The sequence below is a fragment of the Antechinus flavipes genome, chromosome 1, assembly GCF_016432865.1.
Source record: "Antechinus flavipes isolate AdamAnt ecotype Samford, QLD, Australia chromosome 1, AdamAnt_v2, whole genome shotgun sequence".
Lineage (NCBI taxonomy): Eukaryota > Metazoa > Chordata > Mammalia > Dasyuromorphia > Dasyuridae > Antechinus > Antechinus flavipes.
Window position 1 is genome coordinate 188388336 of NC_067398.1, and position 20678 is coordinate 188409013.

General features: G+C 33.8%; 1 pseudogene; it reads left to right on the forward strand.

Annotated features, from left to right (window-relative positions):
* The window catches only part of LOC127544716 (small ubiquitin-related modifier 2-like), a 61923-nt pseudogene extending 49213 nt beyond the window's left edge, over positions 1–12710 (forward strand).
* The last annotated feature ends 7968 nt before the right edge of the window (positions 12711–20678 follow it).

Consider the following 20678-nt stretch of genomic DNA (forward strand, 5'->3'; position numbering starts at 1 on the left):
ACCACAGTTTATTCGGTCATTCCTCAATTTCCAATTCTTTGCCTGCAGAAAGAGTTGCTATAAATAATTTGTACATTTTTCATTTTGGCTCCTTTTGGATAAAGAGCTAGTAGTTGTATCGTTGAGTCAAAGAGTATGCACAGTTTGATTGTTCTTTATACATAGTTCCAAATTTCTCTCCAAAATGATTATACATTTGACTCAGTTCTTTATATAGTTAAAAAAATGGGGCTTTTATCAGAAACATTTGCTGTAAAAATTGTTTCCCAGATTTCTGCTTTCCTTTTAATCTTAATTGCATTGATTTTGTTTGTACAAAACCTTTCTAATCTAATATAATCAAAATTATTTATTTATTTTACATTTCATAATGCTCTTTTTCTTGTTTGGTGATGAATTCTTCCCTTCTTCACAGATATGACAGGTAGACTACTCCTTGCTTTTTTAATCTACATTTGGTGTCACCCTTTATACTCTTTATATCTAAATCATGTATCACTTTAACCTCATCTTGGCATAAGGTGTGAGATGTTAGTCTATACCAACTTTGTGCCTATAACTTACTTAACTTCTTTAAGAATTTGGATGCTAATTCCAAAACAGATTTTTTTAAAGGAAAAGGAATTTGTATTTGTATTTATAGCAGCTGATTTCTGGTGACAAAAAACTGAAAATTGAGAGGCTGCCCATCAATTGAGAAATGAACAAATTGTGGTATGTGAATATGATGGAATACTATTGTGTTATAAGAAATGATGAGCAGGATGTCCTAGAAAAATCTAGAAATATTTACATGAACTGATGCAATGTGAAATGTACTGTATACAAAATAACAGCATTATTATAAATTGATCATCTGTGAACTACTTAGCTATTCTCAGCAATATTATGATATAAGACAACTCTGAAGAATTCATGATGCAAAATACTATTCATCTCCAGAAAAAGAACTGCTAGTGTCTAAATACAGCTTAAAACATATTTTTAACTTTATTTTTCTTGAGGTTTTTTCTTTTGGTCTATATATTTTTTCACAATATAACTAATATGGAAATATTTTGTATGAATTCTATAACCTATATCAAATTGTTTGCCTTCTCAATGGGGGTGAAGGTGTTGAGGAGAAATAGAAGGAATTTGGAGCTCAGAACTTTAAAAATGAATGTTAAAAATTGTTTTTATATGTAACTGGGGGACATAAAATCCTAAATAAATTTTTAAAAATTAAGAAACCACAAAACAAACAACAACAACAACAAAAAAAAAAGAATTTAAACCACTTAGTGTATACATGTTTAATATTGATATTACTTCATTATCTATGGTACCTTTTAGCAAGATGTAGTATTTTTTACTTTTGCTTTGTCTGAGAATCAATTTTGCTATTTCTGCTCCTTTTTAAACTTTAACTGAAGCAAAACAGATTTTGTTCCAGTCCTTTACCTTTACTATGTATGTGTCTTTCTAGTTCAAGTGTGTTTCTTGTGTACGATATATTGTAGGATTCTGGCTTTTGATCCACTCTGCTATCTTCTTCCAGTTTATGGAAGAGTTTATTCCATTCACATTCATAGTTTTGATTACTAACTGTGTATTTCCTTCCATCATATTTTTCCTCTAGTTTGTCCTCTTTCTCCTTTAACTCTTTTCCTCCTTGAAAGTATTTTGTTTCTGTTTACCACTTCCTCCAATCTGTCTCTTCTACTTTTCTGTCAGTCTCCTCCCTTTACTTCTGCTTTCCTATAGAGTAAGATAAGACTTTTATATTCAACTGATTGTGTATATTACTCCTTCTTTGAGTCAATACTGATGAAAACAAGGTTCAAGTGATACTCATCTCCCACCCTCCCATCTTCCCCTCCATTGTTATGGGGTTTTTAAGCATCTTCAGGTGGAATAAATTATTCCATTCTACCTCTTGCTTCCTTCTTCATGCAGTATACTCCTCTTTCTTAATATTTTTTTTACAACATTCCCTCAAATGTATCTTATACCCATACCCTCTGTCTATATTTATTTCTTCTAGCTCTACTATTAGTGGTACATTTTTAAAAGAATTTAAAGTATCATTTTCCCATGTAGGATTGTACACAATTCAGTTCCATTGAATCCCATATGTTTTATTTTCCTGTTTTAGTCTTCTCTTGGATCTTGATGCTGAAGATTGAATTTTTTGTTCAATTCTGTTCTTCTCTTTATGAAAACTTGAAATCTTTATATTTCAATGAATTATCATTTTTTCATTTGCTTAATTTTGCAAGATAAATAATTCTTAGTTGTAGTCCTAGTTCCTTTGTTTTCTGAAATATAAAGTCCATGATTTCTGATCCTATATATCTATGTATATATACACATACATATAATATCTATAAAACATATATATTAGTAAAAGAAATTATATTCACAGTTGTCCATTTTTTCTTTGCTTCCTTGTAAATTGTACTTTGTTCTCTGCTGCACATTTTATTTACTTTTCCCCCCTCTTTCATCCTCCCCACCAAGCTCACCCAAGATATAGTTAAGAAAAAATATATTTATATATATATATATAATATATGATATATATACACACACACACACACACACATACACCCATACCCCCACACACACGTCTTTTGTTCCTGCTGACTTTGTTTTAATTCTGCCCCTTAACTTGCCTTGCTATTACTTAACCTCCCCTCACCTATAGATCTCTCCCTTGTCTTCTTCCTCCACCCTTTGCTTCTCCATCTGCCAATCCCCCCCTTTATTTCTTTATAGATTTTGGATGATACTACACCCTTCATGGTATATATGTAATTTGGCCTATTTAACACATTGCCTATGTGAATAGGTTTTCAGAACGTCAAGCCCTGCTCCCCCTCTAATACCTCTGTATCTATTCTTTCTTTACACTTCATTTGCATAATATAATTACTTTTATCTTAACTCTGCCAATCTTTATTTTCAGCTAATCTATTGTTGACATGTATCTTAAACATATAGTGTACATTTCCCATATTAATAAGTATCATTTGTCCATGTTGAGTTTCTTGAAATTGATCTTTGATATTGGCTCTTATATGTTAAATTTTCTATTAAATTCTGGTTTGGTGATAGAAAATCCTGAAAATCTGCAAGTGCATCTTTTTTCATTGAATATAATGGATAATTCTGCTGGATGTGATATTTTGGGGCACAGGCCTATTTCTTTTGATTGTCAGTAAATATGATTCCAGAACCTGCAGTCTTTTATTATAGCTGCTGCTAAGTCCTGTACAATTCTAATTGTAGCTCCAGCATATTTGAATTGTTTTTTCTTGTTTCTTGCAAAACATTCTCTTTTATCTGAGAGTTTTAAAATTTGGCAATAGGGGCAGATGGGTAGTGCAGTAGATAGAGTACCAGTCCTGAAGTCAGGAGGACCTGAATTCAATTCTGTTCTCAGACACTTAACGCTTTCTAGCTATATGGCCCTGAGCAAGTCACTTCACCTTAATGGCCTCAGTCAACAAAGAAAGAAAGAAATGAAAAAAAAAAAAAAGAAAGAAAGAAAGATAGAAAAGAAGGAAGGAAGGAAGAGAGAGAGAGAGAAAGAGAGAGAAAGAAAGAAAGAAAGAAAGAAAGAAAGAAAGAAAGAAAGAAAGAAAGAAAGAAAGAAAGAAAGAAAGAAAGAAAGAAAGAAAGAAAGAAATTTGGCAATATTATTTCTACATATTTTCCACAAAGGATCTGGTTGAGGCAATGATTAGTGAATTTTTTCTATTTTTACTTTCCCCTCAAGTTCTACCATTCCAGGACAATTTTCTTGGATTATTTCTTGAATGTCATGGTTCTCTTTTTGGTCACAACTTCTAAACATTCCAATTATTCTTAATTTTTTTCTTATTCTGTTCTCCAAATCTGTCATTTTTCTTATGTTTTACATTCTGTTCTATTATCTCATTCTTTATCATTGGTTTTGTTATTTCTTGATCTCTCGTAACTTCATTGGCTTTCTCTTGCCCAATTTTAATTTTCAAAGAATTCTTTTCTTTTTTTAATGCAAAAAATTTTTTAGCTTTTTATTTATAAGATATATGCATGTGTAATTGTTCAGCATTGACAATTGCAAAACCTTTTGTTCTAACTTTTTCCCTCCTTCTCCCCACCCCCTCCCCCAGATGGCAGGTTGACCAATACATGTTAAATATATTAAAGTATAAGTTAAATACAATATATGTATACATGTCCAAACAGTTATTTTGCTGTACAAAAAAAATCGGACTTTGAAACAGTGTATAATTAGCCTGTGAAGGAAATAAAAAATGCAGGCAGACAAAAATAGAGGGATTGGGAATTCTATGTAGTGATTCATAGTCATCTCCCAGAGTTCTTTTGCTGGGTGTAGCTAGTTCAATTCATTACTGCTCTATTGGAACTGATTTGGTTCATCTCATTCTTGAATATGGCCAGGTCCATCAGAATTGATCATCATATAGTATTGTTTTTTTTTTATCATCAATTTTTTTTTAATTTTTTATTTAATAATTACTATCATATAGTATTGTTGTTGAAGTATATAATGATCTCCTGGTCCTGCTCATTTCACTCATCATCAGTTCATGTAAGTCTCTCCAGGCCTTGCTGAAATCATCGTGCTGGTCATTTCTTACAAAACAATAATATTCCATAATATTAATATACCATAATTTATTCAACCATTCTCCAGTTGATGGGCATGCACTCAGTTTCTAGTTTCTGGCCACTACAAAGAGGACTGCCACAAACATTCTTGCACATAGAGGTCCCTTTCCTTTCTTTAAAATCTCTTTGGGATATAAACTCAGTTGTAACACTGCTGGATCAAAGAGTATGCACAGTTTGATAACTTTTTGAGCATAGTTCCAAATCGCTCTCCAGAATGGCTGGATGTAGTCAAAATTCCACCAACAATGTATCAGTGTCCCAGTTTTCCCACATCCCCTCCAACATTCCGAGTTATCTTTCCTTGTCATTCTAGTCAATTTGACAGGTGTGTAGTAGTATCTCAAAGTTGTCTTAATTTGTATTTCTCTGATTGATAATGACTTGGAACATCTTTTCATATGGCTAGAAATAGTTTCAATTTCTTCATCTGAGAATTGTCTATTCATATCCTTTGACCATTTGTCAACTGGAGAATGGCTTGATTTCTTATAAATTGGAGTCAATTCTCTATATATTTTGGAAATGAGGCTTTGATCAGAACCTTTGACTGTAAAAAGTTTTCCCAGTTTATTGCTTCCCTTCTAATCTTGTCTGTATTAGTTTTGTTGGTACAAAAACTTTTCAATTTGATAAAATCAAAATGTTCTATTTTGTGATCAATAATAATCTCTAGTTCTTCTTTGGTCATAAAGTCCTTCCTCTTCTACAAGTCTGAGAGGTAAACTATCCTATGTTCTTCTAATTTATTTATAATCTCATTCTTTATGCCAGGTCATGAACCCATTTTGACTTTATCTTGGTGTATGGTGTTAAGTATGGGTCAATGCCTAGTTTCTACCATACTAATTTCCAATTTTCCCAGCAGTTTTTGTCAAACAGTGAGTTCTTATCCCAAAAGCTGGGGTCAAATACTAGATGATTAAAGTTATTGACTGTTTTTTCCTTTGAACCTAATCTATTCCACTGATCAACTAATTTATTTCTTAGCCAATACCAAATGGTTTTGGCAACTGCTGCTTTATAATGTAATTTTAGATCTGGTACAGCTAGGCCACCTACATTTCAGTTTTTTTTCATTAGTTCCCTTGAAATTCTTGACCTTTTGTTTTTCCATATGAACTTTGTTGATATTTTTATAGGTCATTAAAATAGTTTTTTGGGAGTCTGATTGGTATAGTGCTAAATAAATAGATTAGTTTAGGTAGTATTGCCATTTTTATTATATTTGCTCGCCCTATCCAAGAGCATTTAATATTTTTTCCAATTGTTTAGATCTGACTTTATTTGTGTGGAAAGTGTTTTGTAGTTTGGTTCATATGGTTCCTAATTTTCCTTTGGCAGATAGATTTCTAAATATTTTATACTATTGGTTAGTACTTTAAGTGGAATTTCTCTTTGTAACTCTAACTGTTGAATTTTGTTAGTGATATATAAGAATGCCAATGACTTATGTGGGTTTATTTTGTATCTTGCAACTTTGCTAAAGGTGTACATTATTTCTAATAGCTTTTTAGTAGAATCTCTGGGGTTCTCTAAGTATACCATCATATCATCAGCAAAGAATGATAATTTGGTTTTCTCATTACCTATGCTAATTCCTTTAATCTCTTTTTCAACTCTTTTTGCCAAAGCTAGCATTTCTAATACAATATTGATTAGTAATAGTGATAGTGGGTAACCTTGTTTCAGTCCGGATTTTATTGGGAATAGTTACAGTTTATCCCTATTACATATGGGATGTAATATGATGCTTACTGATGGTTTTAAATAGATGCTACTGATTATTTTAAGGAAAAGTCCATTTATTCCTATATTCTCAAGTGTTTTTTTTAATAGGAATGGATGTTGGATCTTTTGAGATGATCATATGGTTTTTGTTAATTTGGTTATTAATATGGCCATTTATACCAATAGTTTTCCTAATATTGAACCAGCCCTGCATTCCTGGTATAAATCCTACTTGATCATGGTGTATTATCCTGGGAATGATTTTCTTTAGTCTTTTTGCTAATATCTTATTTAATATTTTAGCATCAATATTCATTAAAAAGATTGGTCAATAATTTTCTTTCTCTGTTTTCAAGCTACCTGGTTTAGGTATCAGTACCATGTCTGTGTCATAAAAGAAATTTGGTAGGACTTTTTCATTCCCTATTTTTTTCAAATAGTTTCTATAGCATTAGGGCTAATTGTTCTTTAAATGTTTGGTAGAATTCACATGTAAATCCATCTGGTCCTAGGGATTTTTTTTAGGGAGTTGAATAATAGCTTGTTCTATTTCTTTTTCTGAAATGGAACTATTTAAGCAATTTTCTTCCTCCTCTATTAATCTGGGAACCCTATATTTTTGGAGGTAGTCATCCATTTCACTTAGGTTATCAAATTCATTGGCATAAAGTTGGGCAAAGTAACTCCTTATTATTGCTCTAATTTCCTCTTCATTGATGGAAAGTTCTCCCTTTTCATTTTTAAGATTAACAATTTGATTTTCCTCTTTCCTTTTTCTAATCAGATTTATCTATTTTATTGGTTTTTTTTTAATAAAACCAACTCTTAGTTTTATTTATTAATTCAATAGTTTTTTTTTACTTTCAATGTTATTAATTTCTCCTTTTAACTTTAGAATTTCAAGTTTAGTATTTAATTGGGGGGGGTTAATTTAGTCTTTTTCTAGTTTTTTAAGTTGCAAGCCTAATTCATTGATCTTCTCTTTATCTATTTTATTCAAATAAGCCTCTAAAGATATAAAATTTCTCCTTATTACTGCTTTGGCTACATCCCACAAATTTTGGTATGATGTCTCATCATTGTCATTATCTTGAGTGAAATTATTAATTGTGTCTATAATTTGTTGTTTCACCCAATCATTCTTAAGATGAGATTATTTAGTTTCCAATTGCTTTTTGGTCTATTTACATATAACTTTTTGTTGAATGTAGTTTTTATTGCATTGTGATCTGAGAAGAAAGCATTTACTATTTCTGCCTTCCTGCATTTAATTTTGAGGTTTTTATGTCCTAATATATGGTCAATTTTTGTATAGATTCCATGAACTGCTGAGAAGAAAGTATACTCCTTTCCATCACCATTCAGTTTTCTCCAAAGATCTATCATACCTAATTTTTCTAATATTCTATTTACCTCTTTAATTTGTTTCTTATTTGTTTTGTTGTTTGATTTGTCTAATTCTGAAAGTGCAAGGTTGAGATCTCGCACTGTTACAGTTTTGCTGTCTATTGTTTCTTGCAACTTTCTTAACCTCTTCTTTAGGAAGTTAGATGCTATACCACTTGGTGCATATATGTTTAGTATTTATATTGTTTCATTGTCTATACCACCCTTTAGCAAGATATAGTTTTCTTCCTTATCTCCTTTGATTAGATCAATTTTTTCTTTTGCTTGATCTGAGAGAAGGATGGCTACTCCTGCTTTTTTTACTTCACCTGAAGCATAATAGATTCTGCTCCAGCCTTTTACCTTTACTCTGTATGTATCTCCCTGCTTTAAATGTGTTTCCTGTAAACACCATATTGTAGGGTTCTGACTTTTGAACCAGTCTGCTATCCACCTCCACTTTATGGGTGAGTCCATTCCATTCACATTTATGGTTAAAATTACTAATTCTGTATTTTCTGCCATCTTATTATCCCCAGATTATGCTTTTCTTTTTCTTACCCCCCCCCCTTAGCTGCTTTCTCAGTATTAAACTTATGGGCACCATTTGCATACATAGCTCTCCCCCTTTAGGATTCCTCCCACCCCATTTGGAACCCTTCCCCTTTCTTGTACTCTTCCCTTATTACTCTTTTCCTTTCTGTTTTACTTTCCCACCTTTTAATGAGGTGATAGAAGTTTCTCTGTAAATCAGATATGTCAATTATTTTCCCTTTGAGACAATTCTGATGAGAGTAAGATTCACATAATGTTCCTCCCCCTCTCTAAATTCCCTCAGATATGATAACTTTTCTTTGCCTTTTTGTGGGATATAGTTTCCCTCTTTTTATCTCCCCTTTTCCCTTTTTCTGACACTATCCCCTTTCTATTTCCCTTTTTTATGTTATATCAGTAAAATGAAATTATACACATACTCTTTATGCATCTCCACAAAGAAATACAGTTCTCAAAAGTTGTTTTTACCTTTTTCTGCTTCTCTTGAGTCCTATGGTTGGAGATCAAATTTTTTGTTTAGATCTGGTTTCTTCCTTAGAAACAAATGGATTTCATCTGTTTCATTAAATGTCCATCTTCTTCCTTGGAAGAAAATGCTCAGCTTACCTGAGTAGTTTATTCTTGGCTGCATTTTAAGTTCTTTTTCCTTTCCAAATATCAGATTCCAGAACCTTTGATACTTTAATGTGGAAGCAGCTAGATCTTGAATGATCCTTATTGTGCACCTCGGTATTTGAATTGTTTTTTTCTGGCTATTTGTAATATTTTTTCCTTAATCTGATAGTTCTGAAATTTAGCCACAATATTCTTTGGAGTTTTTATTTTTGGGTCTTTTTCAGAAGGTGTTCAATGAATTCTTTCATTGACTATTTTACCTTCTGATTCTATTGCATCTGGGCAGTTCTCTTTATGATTTCCTGTAAAGTAGTATCTGGGCTCTTTTTTTCATCATAATTTTTGGGAAGTCCAATAATCCTCAGATTTATCTCTCCTAGATCTATTTTCCAGGTCTGTTATTTTTCCAAGTACATATTTAACGTTTTTTTTCTAATTTTTCTTTTTTTTTTATTTTGTTTGACTGATTCTTGATGTCTCAATTAATCATTCATTTCTATTCAGTTCTGATTTTTAATGACTTATTTTCTTCATTAGTTTTTTTTTATTATTTTTAAACTTCTTTTTGTATATGTCCAATCGAGTTTTTAAATGAGTTGTTTTGCTCTATGGAATTTTTTTTCCATTTCATTATTATTTTTTTCTTACTGAGTTATTTTCTTTTTCCAATTCACAAATCCTACTTTCCTGGGAATTCTTTACCTTTTCCAATTCACAAATTATGTTTCCCTGCACTTCCTTAGAGTTCTTTACCTTTTCCAATTCACATTTCAGGAAGTTGTTACTCTCTTGCATAGCTTCTCTTTCCTTTCCCCATTTTTCTTCTAGCTCTCTTTTAAGATTTTTTTTATAGTTTCTTCTAGGAGAGCCTTGTGTGATGGGAACAAGATTACATACCCCTTTGTGGTTTTGTCTGGAGACTGCTATTAGTCTCCTTGGGGTGGAAAATCTGCTCTCTTTCTGTATAAAAGCTATTGATCATGCTTTTGATTTTTTTACTTATGTTTTTTAAAGACTTTAGGGTCTATCTTCAGGGCAGAGAGGTTACCAGCTTCCTCTGCAGAGCAGGATAGGATATTAGCTATCCAGCCAATGGGCTGCAAACAGCAACTGAGCTGCGAGAGTGCTCTGGGAAAAGCTCCACACCAGAAGTGACTCAGGCCTGGGTAGCACTGCCCAAACTGTGGAAGTGCCCTGCTAAGAGCCCCGCTATTTGGATTAACGACTGCCCTGGGGCTAGAGGCTGAGCAGAGAAAGTGTTACTGCCCAAATGAAAGCCCACTGTGGGTATTAGCAATTGCCCTGCCCCGCACAGCACAGGAAGTGTCTCTGCTCAGGGGAGCCTAGTCGCCGAACCCCACACTGTTCAGATTAGAGGTTGCCCCAGGCTGTGTCCCACTGCTATGCAAATTTGTGACTACACTGAGCAAGCCTTGTGCTGCAGAATGTGGCTGCACAGCTCTGCTATGGCCTGTGCTGGTTCACTCACTTCTGGTTTTGAGTGGGTTTAGCCAGATCCTGTTAGGTTCTGGCCTTTTTTAGAGTACCTTCTACCTTTGGCTTCAATTTCTCTGCTCGTCTACTGCTTTGCAACCAAAGCATAGCAGTCAGCCTATGGTAGAGTCTTCTCTGTAAATTTTCCAACCACGAAGACCACCCCTGCCCCTGATCCGCTCCGAATGCTAGCCTCTGGTTCTATCCTTGCTTGCACTGGTCTGTCTCCCTGCTCAGGACAAACCTTTTCTGGCAATCTTCCAGATTATCATTGGCTGGTAAATTGTTGCACTTTCAATCTTTGTGAATTTTACCAGTCAAGTGCTATTTTTGAGGCTGAATTTAATAAATAGTAGTGAGGATATGAGAGAGGCTCAGAAAGTCGAGTGTGCCTTCTCCACCATCTTGGCTCTGCCCCAGAATTATTTTCATCTTTGAGATTCTGTATCTCCTTTTCTAGCTGGTTACTTTTTTTCATAATTTTGTTTTTCTTGAGTTTTTTAGTTTTCCCTCAATGTCTCTCATTTGATTTTTAATTTTTTTTATTTCTTTTATAAATTCTTTCTGGGAAGAGAGCCATTTCATGGTACTCTTTGGGGTATAAGCTTTTTTTTAACTTCTGTGTCTTCCTCTGAAGATGAACCCCAATCTTCCCTGTTCCCATAATATGTTTCTATGTTGGGGTTCTTTTTTTAATTTTCATTTTCTTTTAATGTTCATTTATTTTAATAAGAAGTGTTAGTGTAAGCACCTCTAATTTTGGGTGCGGGATGATGCCTCAAGCTTCCCTTCAACTCTGCCCTCTGACCAGGAATCCTAAACCAAAAGCTCCACTCTCCAGCAAGTGCCCACTGCCCATGGCATCCCTGCCTTTGTGCTCACTTCTAGTGCCTTTTTAGCAACACAGGATGTTGGGCCTGGTGTTCCCAATCATTTTTCTCAATGAGGTTCACTCATCCTTCTCAGACTTAGATCCCAACCCACAAACAGTCCAGGAGGTAAAAGTGTCTGGTTCCTGCTGAGACTTCAGCCAAACCCAAATAACCCAAAGTGTTCCCCATAGTGGTTTTGTTGAACTAGCCCAGAGATGTTTGGACTTCACACATGTTAATTCCAATCTAGGGTCTTTCTTCAGATTTTGTTGGGTTTTACCAAGGGAGTCTCTTCTGCCCCAATTTTTCTTGGTTTTTACATCAGTCTATATTTGCCCTGAGGTGCAAATATATTTTATTTGTGGGGGAAATCTGGAGAGTTTGAAATTTACCAACCTACTCTGCCATCTTCCCAGAATCCTCCCTTTTGGTTTTTACATATCCTTTCCCATTTGGCTAATTCTACTTTTTCAGCATATGCTGATTCTTTTTTTCATAATTTTGTTGCATCACTGTCCTTTCCCCACTTTCTTCTACTTATCTTATATTAATTTCAAGCTCTTTTTTTAGTTCTTCCATGAGTACTTTCTGGGCTTGAGACTCCAACCCTTTTCTCTTTAGGCTTTACCTATAGCTGTTTTGACATTGTTATCTTCTGAGTTTGTGTTGTGATCTTTCCTGTCACCATAATAACTCTCTATCATCAGATTCTTTTGTTGTTGTTTTTTGTTCATATTTCTGAACTTTTTCTTCCTTTTTTTAAACTTGCATTCTGGATCCTCCTCTTCTTCCTTCTCCTTCTTGTTCTATCTCCCTCTCCCCCTTCTTCTCCTCCTCTTCCTCACTATCACCATTGTCATCTTCCTCCTCCTCCTCCTCCCGCTGCTGCTGCTACTGATTCTACCCTGTTCTCTTGGAGTGGTCCATTCTGGTGCCTCTTTTGTGAAACCTCTGCTTAAGATACTCCCAGACTTGCCTACAAAAAGTGTAAGAAAGGAATCAAGACTGAAAACAATGACCACATTAATTTGAAGGTGGCAGGGCAAGATGGTTGGAGGTGTAATTTAAGATTAAGAGAAACACACCACTTAGTAAATTAATGAAAGCCTATTGCTAACAACAGGGTTTGTCAAGGCAGATCAGATTCTTATTTGAGGGACAACCAATTAATGAAATAGACATACCTGCACAATTGAAAATGAATGATGAAGATACAGTTGTACAGTTGATACATTCCAGCAGCAGACAGGAGACATTTACTTAAAAAAATAAATAAATAAATAAAATTACAACTCTATTCCAGAATTGTGCTCCCAAGGAAAAAAAATACATTAATAATTAGAAAACCAAGATTTGGTTCATCCACGTCCTGACTACTGCAGTATAGTTTTTTCTTTTCTTTGATTCCCTTTCCCCATTCCTTTATTGTACATAAAGTAACTGTTGTATGTACACAGACATAATGTATATTTTTTTAACTAAATGGCCAATAATATGTTTCAATCAACATTAAATGGAGGTGGGGAAGGGAATAAGCAAACTGGTTTTGTGATAATATCCCTTTTCTCATGTCTCAGTGACATGCATATTTTGTTCTCACTGTTTAACAACAATAAAAACTGACAAAAAAATCCTTGCATATCTTGTCTGATTGGATAATTTCAGTGTTTTTCTTTTATTATTGTAAAGTCAAGGACAATTTTATAACTTTTTTGGATGCACCTGTTACATGTAGGTCAATTTCTATCTTTTTCAGTAGGGATAAATTACTATAAAATTTATAATGATAAATTATAATGATGGCAATCTTGGAACAGCCTTCCTTTCAGTAGAGCAATCACCATGAAAATAGCCACATGTTAAAATCCAAATTCTTTATTATATCCTTCATAATCTACTTTCCTTGCCTAGGGCCCAGCTAGCTTTCTTGAGAGCCTTTCAGACTAGCCTTGGTCTCAGTGGAGAAGTGCAGGAGGCCAGGCCAACCATGGTGCTGATGAAGATGGAATTGAATCTCTCTGAGTCCAAAGGCTTGAGCTCCCGCCTCCAGTCTACTTGTCTTCTCTAGCTCTGACTTTGGCTGAGGCTTCCAGCTTATATGCTCTCTTATAAGTATACTATCATAGGTGTGAATCTTGCAGAATTATATTAAGTACTAAATACATGTACTGAACTAGAGAACTATTAATTACCTTGCTAAACTAGATAACCATTGTCTTTATCAATTCCATTGACTTAACACCTTGTAAGAATCCTTGTTTCAGAGTTCTGGCCCATAATAGATCCTATATAGGTTTCTCTTCAAGTCAAACATTTTGTTGTTTAAATAAACTTATTTAAAATAAAAAATAAACTTTCAATCTGTTCCCAAAGTGAAAAGGAAGGGTCTTTTGTTTCTTTGTTTGTTTGCTTACCTGCTTTTTTTTATGCCAGAAGCTGCGGATCCTAGCTATTTTCTCAGTGCTGCGTTGATGTTTTCCTGAGACCCATGAGGGACTCTTGTGTCTGGTAGTGTACTGAGGGAATGAGAAAGGGAGTAGCTGACTCTGCTGGAGACTATAAGGATTTGTCAGTTTACATGATGCTGAGCCATGGGTCCTAATGCTGGTATCTGACATGATATATCCAATGAGGTGTCTGTATTTCTCTGGGGTACACTGAATCAGATGGAGGCCTAGCCACTTTAGGTGTCTGCCTCTAGAAAATTCTTTACCTCACACCTCAACTATTGCAATGTTCTACTGTTGAGTCTGTCTTCCTTAAGTCTTTCTCTACTCCAATCAATCCTCCATTCAATCACTAAAGTGGTTTTTCTCTCCCACTCAATAAACTCCAGGGGCTCCTTGTTACCTCCAGAATCAAAAAGAAAATTTTGTTTGGCATTTAAAGCTCTTCAGATTCTAACCCTTTCCTATCTTTTCTGTCTTCTTATATCTTACTCTCTTATACATATATTCTTTAATGCAAATGGCTGTTCTACAAATAAGATACCCCATTTCTCAGCTTGGGGTATTTTTTGTGGTTGTTTCCATGCCTGTAGTATACTCCCTACTCATCTCTACCTCTGGCTTTCCTGTCTCTCTTCAAGTCTCAACTAAAATCTTATTTTTACAAGAAACCTTTGCCAACCCTTCTTCATTTTAGTGTCTTCTTTCTATTAATGACATCCTATGTAGTTTGCATACAGCTTGTTTTATGTATTTATTGTCTCCCTGTTAGATTAGGAGCTTCTCAAGGGCAAGGACTATATTTCTTTTTCAGCATTTAACTCTGTACCTGGCACCTAGTAGAGGTTTAGAAATATTTATTGATTGATTGAGAAGGAACTAATAAAAATTGAGACTGAGTATAAGGATAACTAATAGAACAACTTCTCAGCAGACACAGAGGAAGTGTAATCAATGCCTCATGTTGAGGAGTTATATTTAGCAAGAAGGAGGATGTAAGAAATACAGTTATGGGATTATACCTAGATTCATAAACAAAGATCCAAGGAAGCTCAAAAATGCCTGAGTCACCCTGAGTGACACCTGCAATAAATGCTGAAGTTGCCTTTTATCACCTAAGGAGTGTAAATATCAATTGGCCTCCAGGCCCCAAGTCTAGACTCAACCTTTCTTTCCCTCTAGATCCAGATAAGAAACCAATAAAAACCCATGAGATTTAAGTGATTTAGGGTACCATTCCCTCCAGGACATCTACCTCCATCCATCTAATCTCCCCAGAAGATTGTTCTGATGTAAATATTTTCTCTTAGTAAATTTTGCTTTCTTAATTTTCTCTCCCTCTTTTCTTTAAGCTGCAGTTTGTTCAGTGTCCCCAGAAGTTTTGCCTCCCCATCACAACAGCTTTCTTTTTAGAATCATGGAAATCCAACACTGTAACAAACAACTATAGAAGCTGCACTAATACACCAAATATTTGATTTAAACAATGGAATGCATAGGTCTTTCCCTTTCTTTCCAATACCTGCACTATAACTAAGGGTCTTTCTGAAGTGCATGCCCCTCCAATTTTTTCCCCTGGAAACTTCAGTGGAAGATAAGGGAAGTCCCTATCTTTCTTTGTATAGGTATTCACAACTTTTCTAAGTCTGTCTTAAGACAGAGGGCCACATAATAATTTGACTGGAGGAAAGGTGAGAGAAAACAGGTTTGAAGAGGTGGGTCAAGGAAGCTTTTCTCTAGTGTCTCAATCTCACACTCTCACTACCTGTAATCAACTCTAGCTCTAGATAAAATTGTAAATTGAGTTAAAATTTATCTCTAGGTTCTCAATCTTCTAATTCTTCTTTCTCCTTTCTAATCTGAAACTCTCTCATTTTTATCAAAACTCTCAAGAAAGGCTCTGAAGGTACTCTTTACTTCCTCACAGAGTCTTCCTTTTAATGGAATCTTTCTCCTTACTATAGCTAACTCTAATTAGTCTGCTAAATTCTTTCATAGATTTAGCTTGCCGGTCAATGGTATTTTCAGGCACATTTCTTTAATGGATTCTTCCATACTTCTTTCCTTGGAAACACTATTGCTCTTTCAAATTTATTTCATATTTACCACTACTGGTGTCTATTTCCCCAATTCATTTTGTCTGTAACCTCTTCTCCTAAATAAATATACCTTTTGGCTAAGGAGAAAAAAAAAAAAGAAAGGATTTGAAATCACACTGAAAATGTAAATGCCTGATATTTGCTTTAGATATTAACCCATCCTCAAACTATGATTGAACACCAATGTCATGATCCTACACATATCACATTCTACAAAGAAAGCTTGACTTTTAACAAGATTAAAAATCATTTTTCATTTCACTTACTTTTTTATTTTAAATTTAAATACAAAAAGGGAAAAATTTCCTCATACACAGGCAATTGTGGGGGGGAGGGAGAATTACCATGTTCACAACAGAACATAAGAGAATATTCAAAATATAAAGCAATATATTTCCATTTCAAGAAAGCCTATGTAATAAATACTCGTGTTCAGAGCTGTCTACTTTTACTTCAATTGAAAGTCTTAAAGTAAAGTAATAATCATCCAATATAATTCTATATATTAGCCAATCAGAACAGATTATTTTTTGTTTGTTTGTTAAAAGGTGGGTGAAGTGAAAAAGAGAATCATTCTATCCCCTCAAATTACAGCAATAGGAAAGGGCCTGTTTTGTTGGTCATGTCTCCTGATTTTACCTATACTTGAAGCCAAGTTACCTGTGTGGTCTTGCTAAGCTTTCTTCAGTAGCCTTATAAACACTTTGCATTGCCATACTATTTGGGACACTTCAAGATGTTAATTCAGATTTATATTAATTTTATGATGACACAAGGCTATGCAGAGTATACTAGTTATTAGGACTACTATTTTCTTAAATCAAGCAGATGAAAAACTAAATATGGATAAAACTACAAGACCGCAAATCAATATACTATACCTCACTGAAATCTGCAATAGTGTAATACCTAGAAAGGTCTGAGATTTGAATTTATAATCATAAAAATATTTGTTCAGCAACATTATACCACCAAGTAATATCCTTAGGCATGCCTAGTAAGTTAGATTAAATATAATTCTGGAGGAAAATATTGAATATAGAATGGGTTAGATATGATCTTGGATCAGGGTGGTCAGATACTCATGCAAAACATAATGTTAATCATATTTTAATATACATTACTTGTATTGTCTGTGAACCTCAGGGCATGGTGTTATTGGTGAAATAACAAGTCATTAGCTTCAGGAATTTAAAGTTGCTAGCAAATCAAAACATAAATATAAGCTGGATATAACAAGGCATCTGGGAAATGTGCCAATGAATAGATTATTGTACCATAGCCACTGTATTGATATTACTTCACTTATAATCATTTTCTTCCCATAGAATCTTCAATGCACTGGCAGATGAGGAGAATCTTGGTGACAAATATAATTGGACAAATTTGGGAAAGGGAGGAAACTGGGAGGTATTCTCCCTGCAAGCCACATAAATTAGAGGCCAAAATATCTTCAAACTTTGGTGTACAAAAAATATAATGGTGAGAGGCTATCTTTTGGCATTTAAAACAATGATTTATTGATATAACCAGGCTTCCAACCAAGCCTGAGGCATAACTGGTTGAGAGAATGTTAACCCCATGTAGAAAACTGGTGCCAGACATTCTTAGGAAGAGACACATGGAAAGGCAGAAAGAAGGAATTTGGAAGATACAGAAAAAAGATGGCTCAACATGTGCCCAATTTTTAGCTTTACTCTCTGAAAATTTCAAGGAGTTTTTCTTTGGTGAAATCAGGTCCTCTCTCTTTCTATGACTGACAGTTCATTTTTCTCCCTTATTAAGATTCATTCTTGTTTATTCTTGTTTAATTAATAGATTTTTTTTGGTAGAACTCTTAATTTCTGTTAGTTGTTTTTCTTGGTATTTTTTTTTGTCATTCCATTTTTGATGGTTATTTGTGCAACCAGTGTTTGATAAGAATAAGTTAAACAGGTGGAATGTAATATGAGGATTACTCTTCTCTTAAGAACAATCAAGGAATTGAATGTTATGGTAACCCCCACATCTATATACTCACTTCCTTAGACTAATAATATTTGAGTAGACAAATAGATATAAAGTTCTCCTGATTCACTTCTTGGAGAGAGGTGAGAGAAGGAACAAAATTCAAACATTGATACATCTTTTGTTCCTCTCCCAGCAAGTTTGTTTCTCTTGGAGAGGGATATCAAAGTAAATACATAAAACATTTTTGGGCTTGCTAAATTGATCCTCTTTTATTTTACATAGCTTTTATTTCCCAATGGATCTCTAAAAACCAATGGAACTTTCTCTTGTAACAAAGTATAATTAAGCAAAACCAACCAAAGCATTAATTGTGATGGAAAACATGGATCTCAATCAGGGAACTTCACTGAAATATATTTCACTGACAATTATTTGAAGAAAAGATTTGTCATTATATTACAAGAGTTGTGTTGCAGTTTGGGGTTTTCCTTCACATTGCTGTGCTCATTCAAGTTGTTCACTTAATTCTTAAGTAATCTATGTCATTTCACAAATGTTTTCCAAAGTTTCTTGCAATTCTTATTATTTTTTTCTTATAGCAAGGGGTGATGGCAGGGTTCCAGATCTGGAATCAGAAGGACTCATCTCCCTGAGTTCAAATCTGGCCTCAAAAACTTACTGACACATGACTCTGCTCAGCTTGTTTTAGTTCATCATTTAAGACAAATGAGTTAGAAATGCACATGACAAACCATTTCAGAATGTTTGCCAAGAAAACCCCCAATGGTTCACAAAGAGTCAGAAGCTATTGAAATAACTGAACAACAACAAATGGCAAAAAAAAGAAAAATTCTAATGCATTTGTATATAATATTTTATTCATCTATTTTCCATCAACATTGTTCCCAGTTTTTTGCTACTGAAAATATGCAACTATAGTATTTTTTCCTTTGGTTAGGGCTTCCTTGAGGTACAAGATCAGTAATAGTATTTCTAGATCAAAGTATACATACTGTTTAGAGATTTTCCTAATGTTATTCCATTTTATTTCCTAAAAAAAATTGAATTCATAAATGTGCCAACAGTACACGGATATGTTCTGTCTTCTTATAGCATTTCCAATGTTTATTATTTTTTGTTTCATCATCTTGTCAATCTAATAGATATGAGGAGAATCTTCAAAGTTGTTTTTATTTGCATTTATTTTATTACTATTATTTTAAAATTATTTTATATAATCATCGATTGTAGTTCTTCTTTTGAAAATTTAGTATTCATATGCTTTGATCACTTACCTTTTGGGAAATGGATCTCAAACTTACATATTTGTATAAATTCCCTATGGATCTTGGATAGAAAACCATTACTAGAGGTATTATTGTGAAGCTTTTTCCCCCCTTAGTTAATAATTCTCTTCTTATCCTAGGTGCAATAGCTTTAATCTGCTTTTAAATTTTACATACTCAAAATGCTCCATTTCACTCTTTATCACTTCTATATATTAATCATTTGATAAACCTCCCCCCAGTCATAACTTTGAAAGGTACTTTCCTACTTTTCTATTTTTAAATAGATAATAGATCATTTTCACTTATCCATTTATATTTTATTGTGGTATGTTGTATAAGATGTTAGTCAAAACATGATTTCTCCCTTTCTCAGTAGCTCCTTTCTAATAGGAAACTATTGCCCACAACAATTTTTGGTCTTGTTAGACACTGGGCTACGCTTTTCAATTACTTCTAAGTCCTAATTACCTAGTTTATTTCATTGACCAGTTTTTCTATTTTTTAAACTGGTAGAAATTTCTACACTTTATGATAAATTGCAGCTTGACTGATTATAAGCTGATAAAGCTGATAAACTCCCATCATATTGGGAGTTTTGTTTGAGTTTTTTGGCAGCTGTCTATGAGAAATCAGTTACTCTAGTATCAACTTATTTCTATAAAAGTTATGAGTTTCATCAGTATTATCTTTGAACCAATTCATCTTCAATGGCAAAGCAGAATCACTACCAAATCAAATGTTAGAGTGCAGCCAGTCCATCCACATAATAGCTATGATCAACAAAATATCACTTTTGTACACATAGCAAAATATCCCTGTCATCTCTGTATGATGAGCTAAAGCAAGATCATTAGAGTACAGTCAAACCATAACTTCAAAATCAGACAAAAATTATCAGCCACTGGCAAGCGACAATATAAAAAAGGTCATCCTGGCATTCTAGTCAGAAATAATATCCCTCCTGTGACAAGATCCCGAACAATTAAGAGAAAATCACAAATACCACTGTATTCCATAGCTGCCTTTGTATCTGCAGAGTGTGAAAAAAAAGATGGATTAATTTAATTCAGTTCAAAAAGACACTTATTAAAGATCTATCATGTACACACAAGCCAGGATTTATCTACACCTATGAAATTGATGGTATAGATCATAAAATGTAGAAGGCTTTATAATAGTTCCTGAAAATACAAAGACAAAAAAGCTGTGACCTGAAAAAGCTAATATATTATGGAAAAATATAATACAAACCCATATGCAAACAAAAAGAAAATTGAGGCAGGTAAGTGGCAAGGCAGCCTTCAAAAAGAATGTAATACTTAAATTGAGTCTTATACAAATATAAATTGCACTATTAGACAATTTGAATTTCTAACATCAAATTAATTAACTTTGTAATCATGAAAGCAAAAGTACAATTTTCCTCAAGCTGTCCCTGAATACCCATTATGTCTAATATTTCTAGATAAAGAATGATGACACAAATAACACAAGATGCTTGCTCTCTTACTGAGTGACTGGCTTCGTTTTCCTAACAATATTAAATACAGCTTTTTCATTCAAAAAATAAATCAT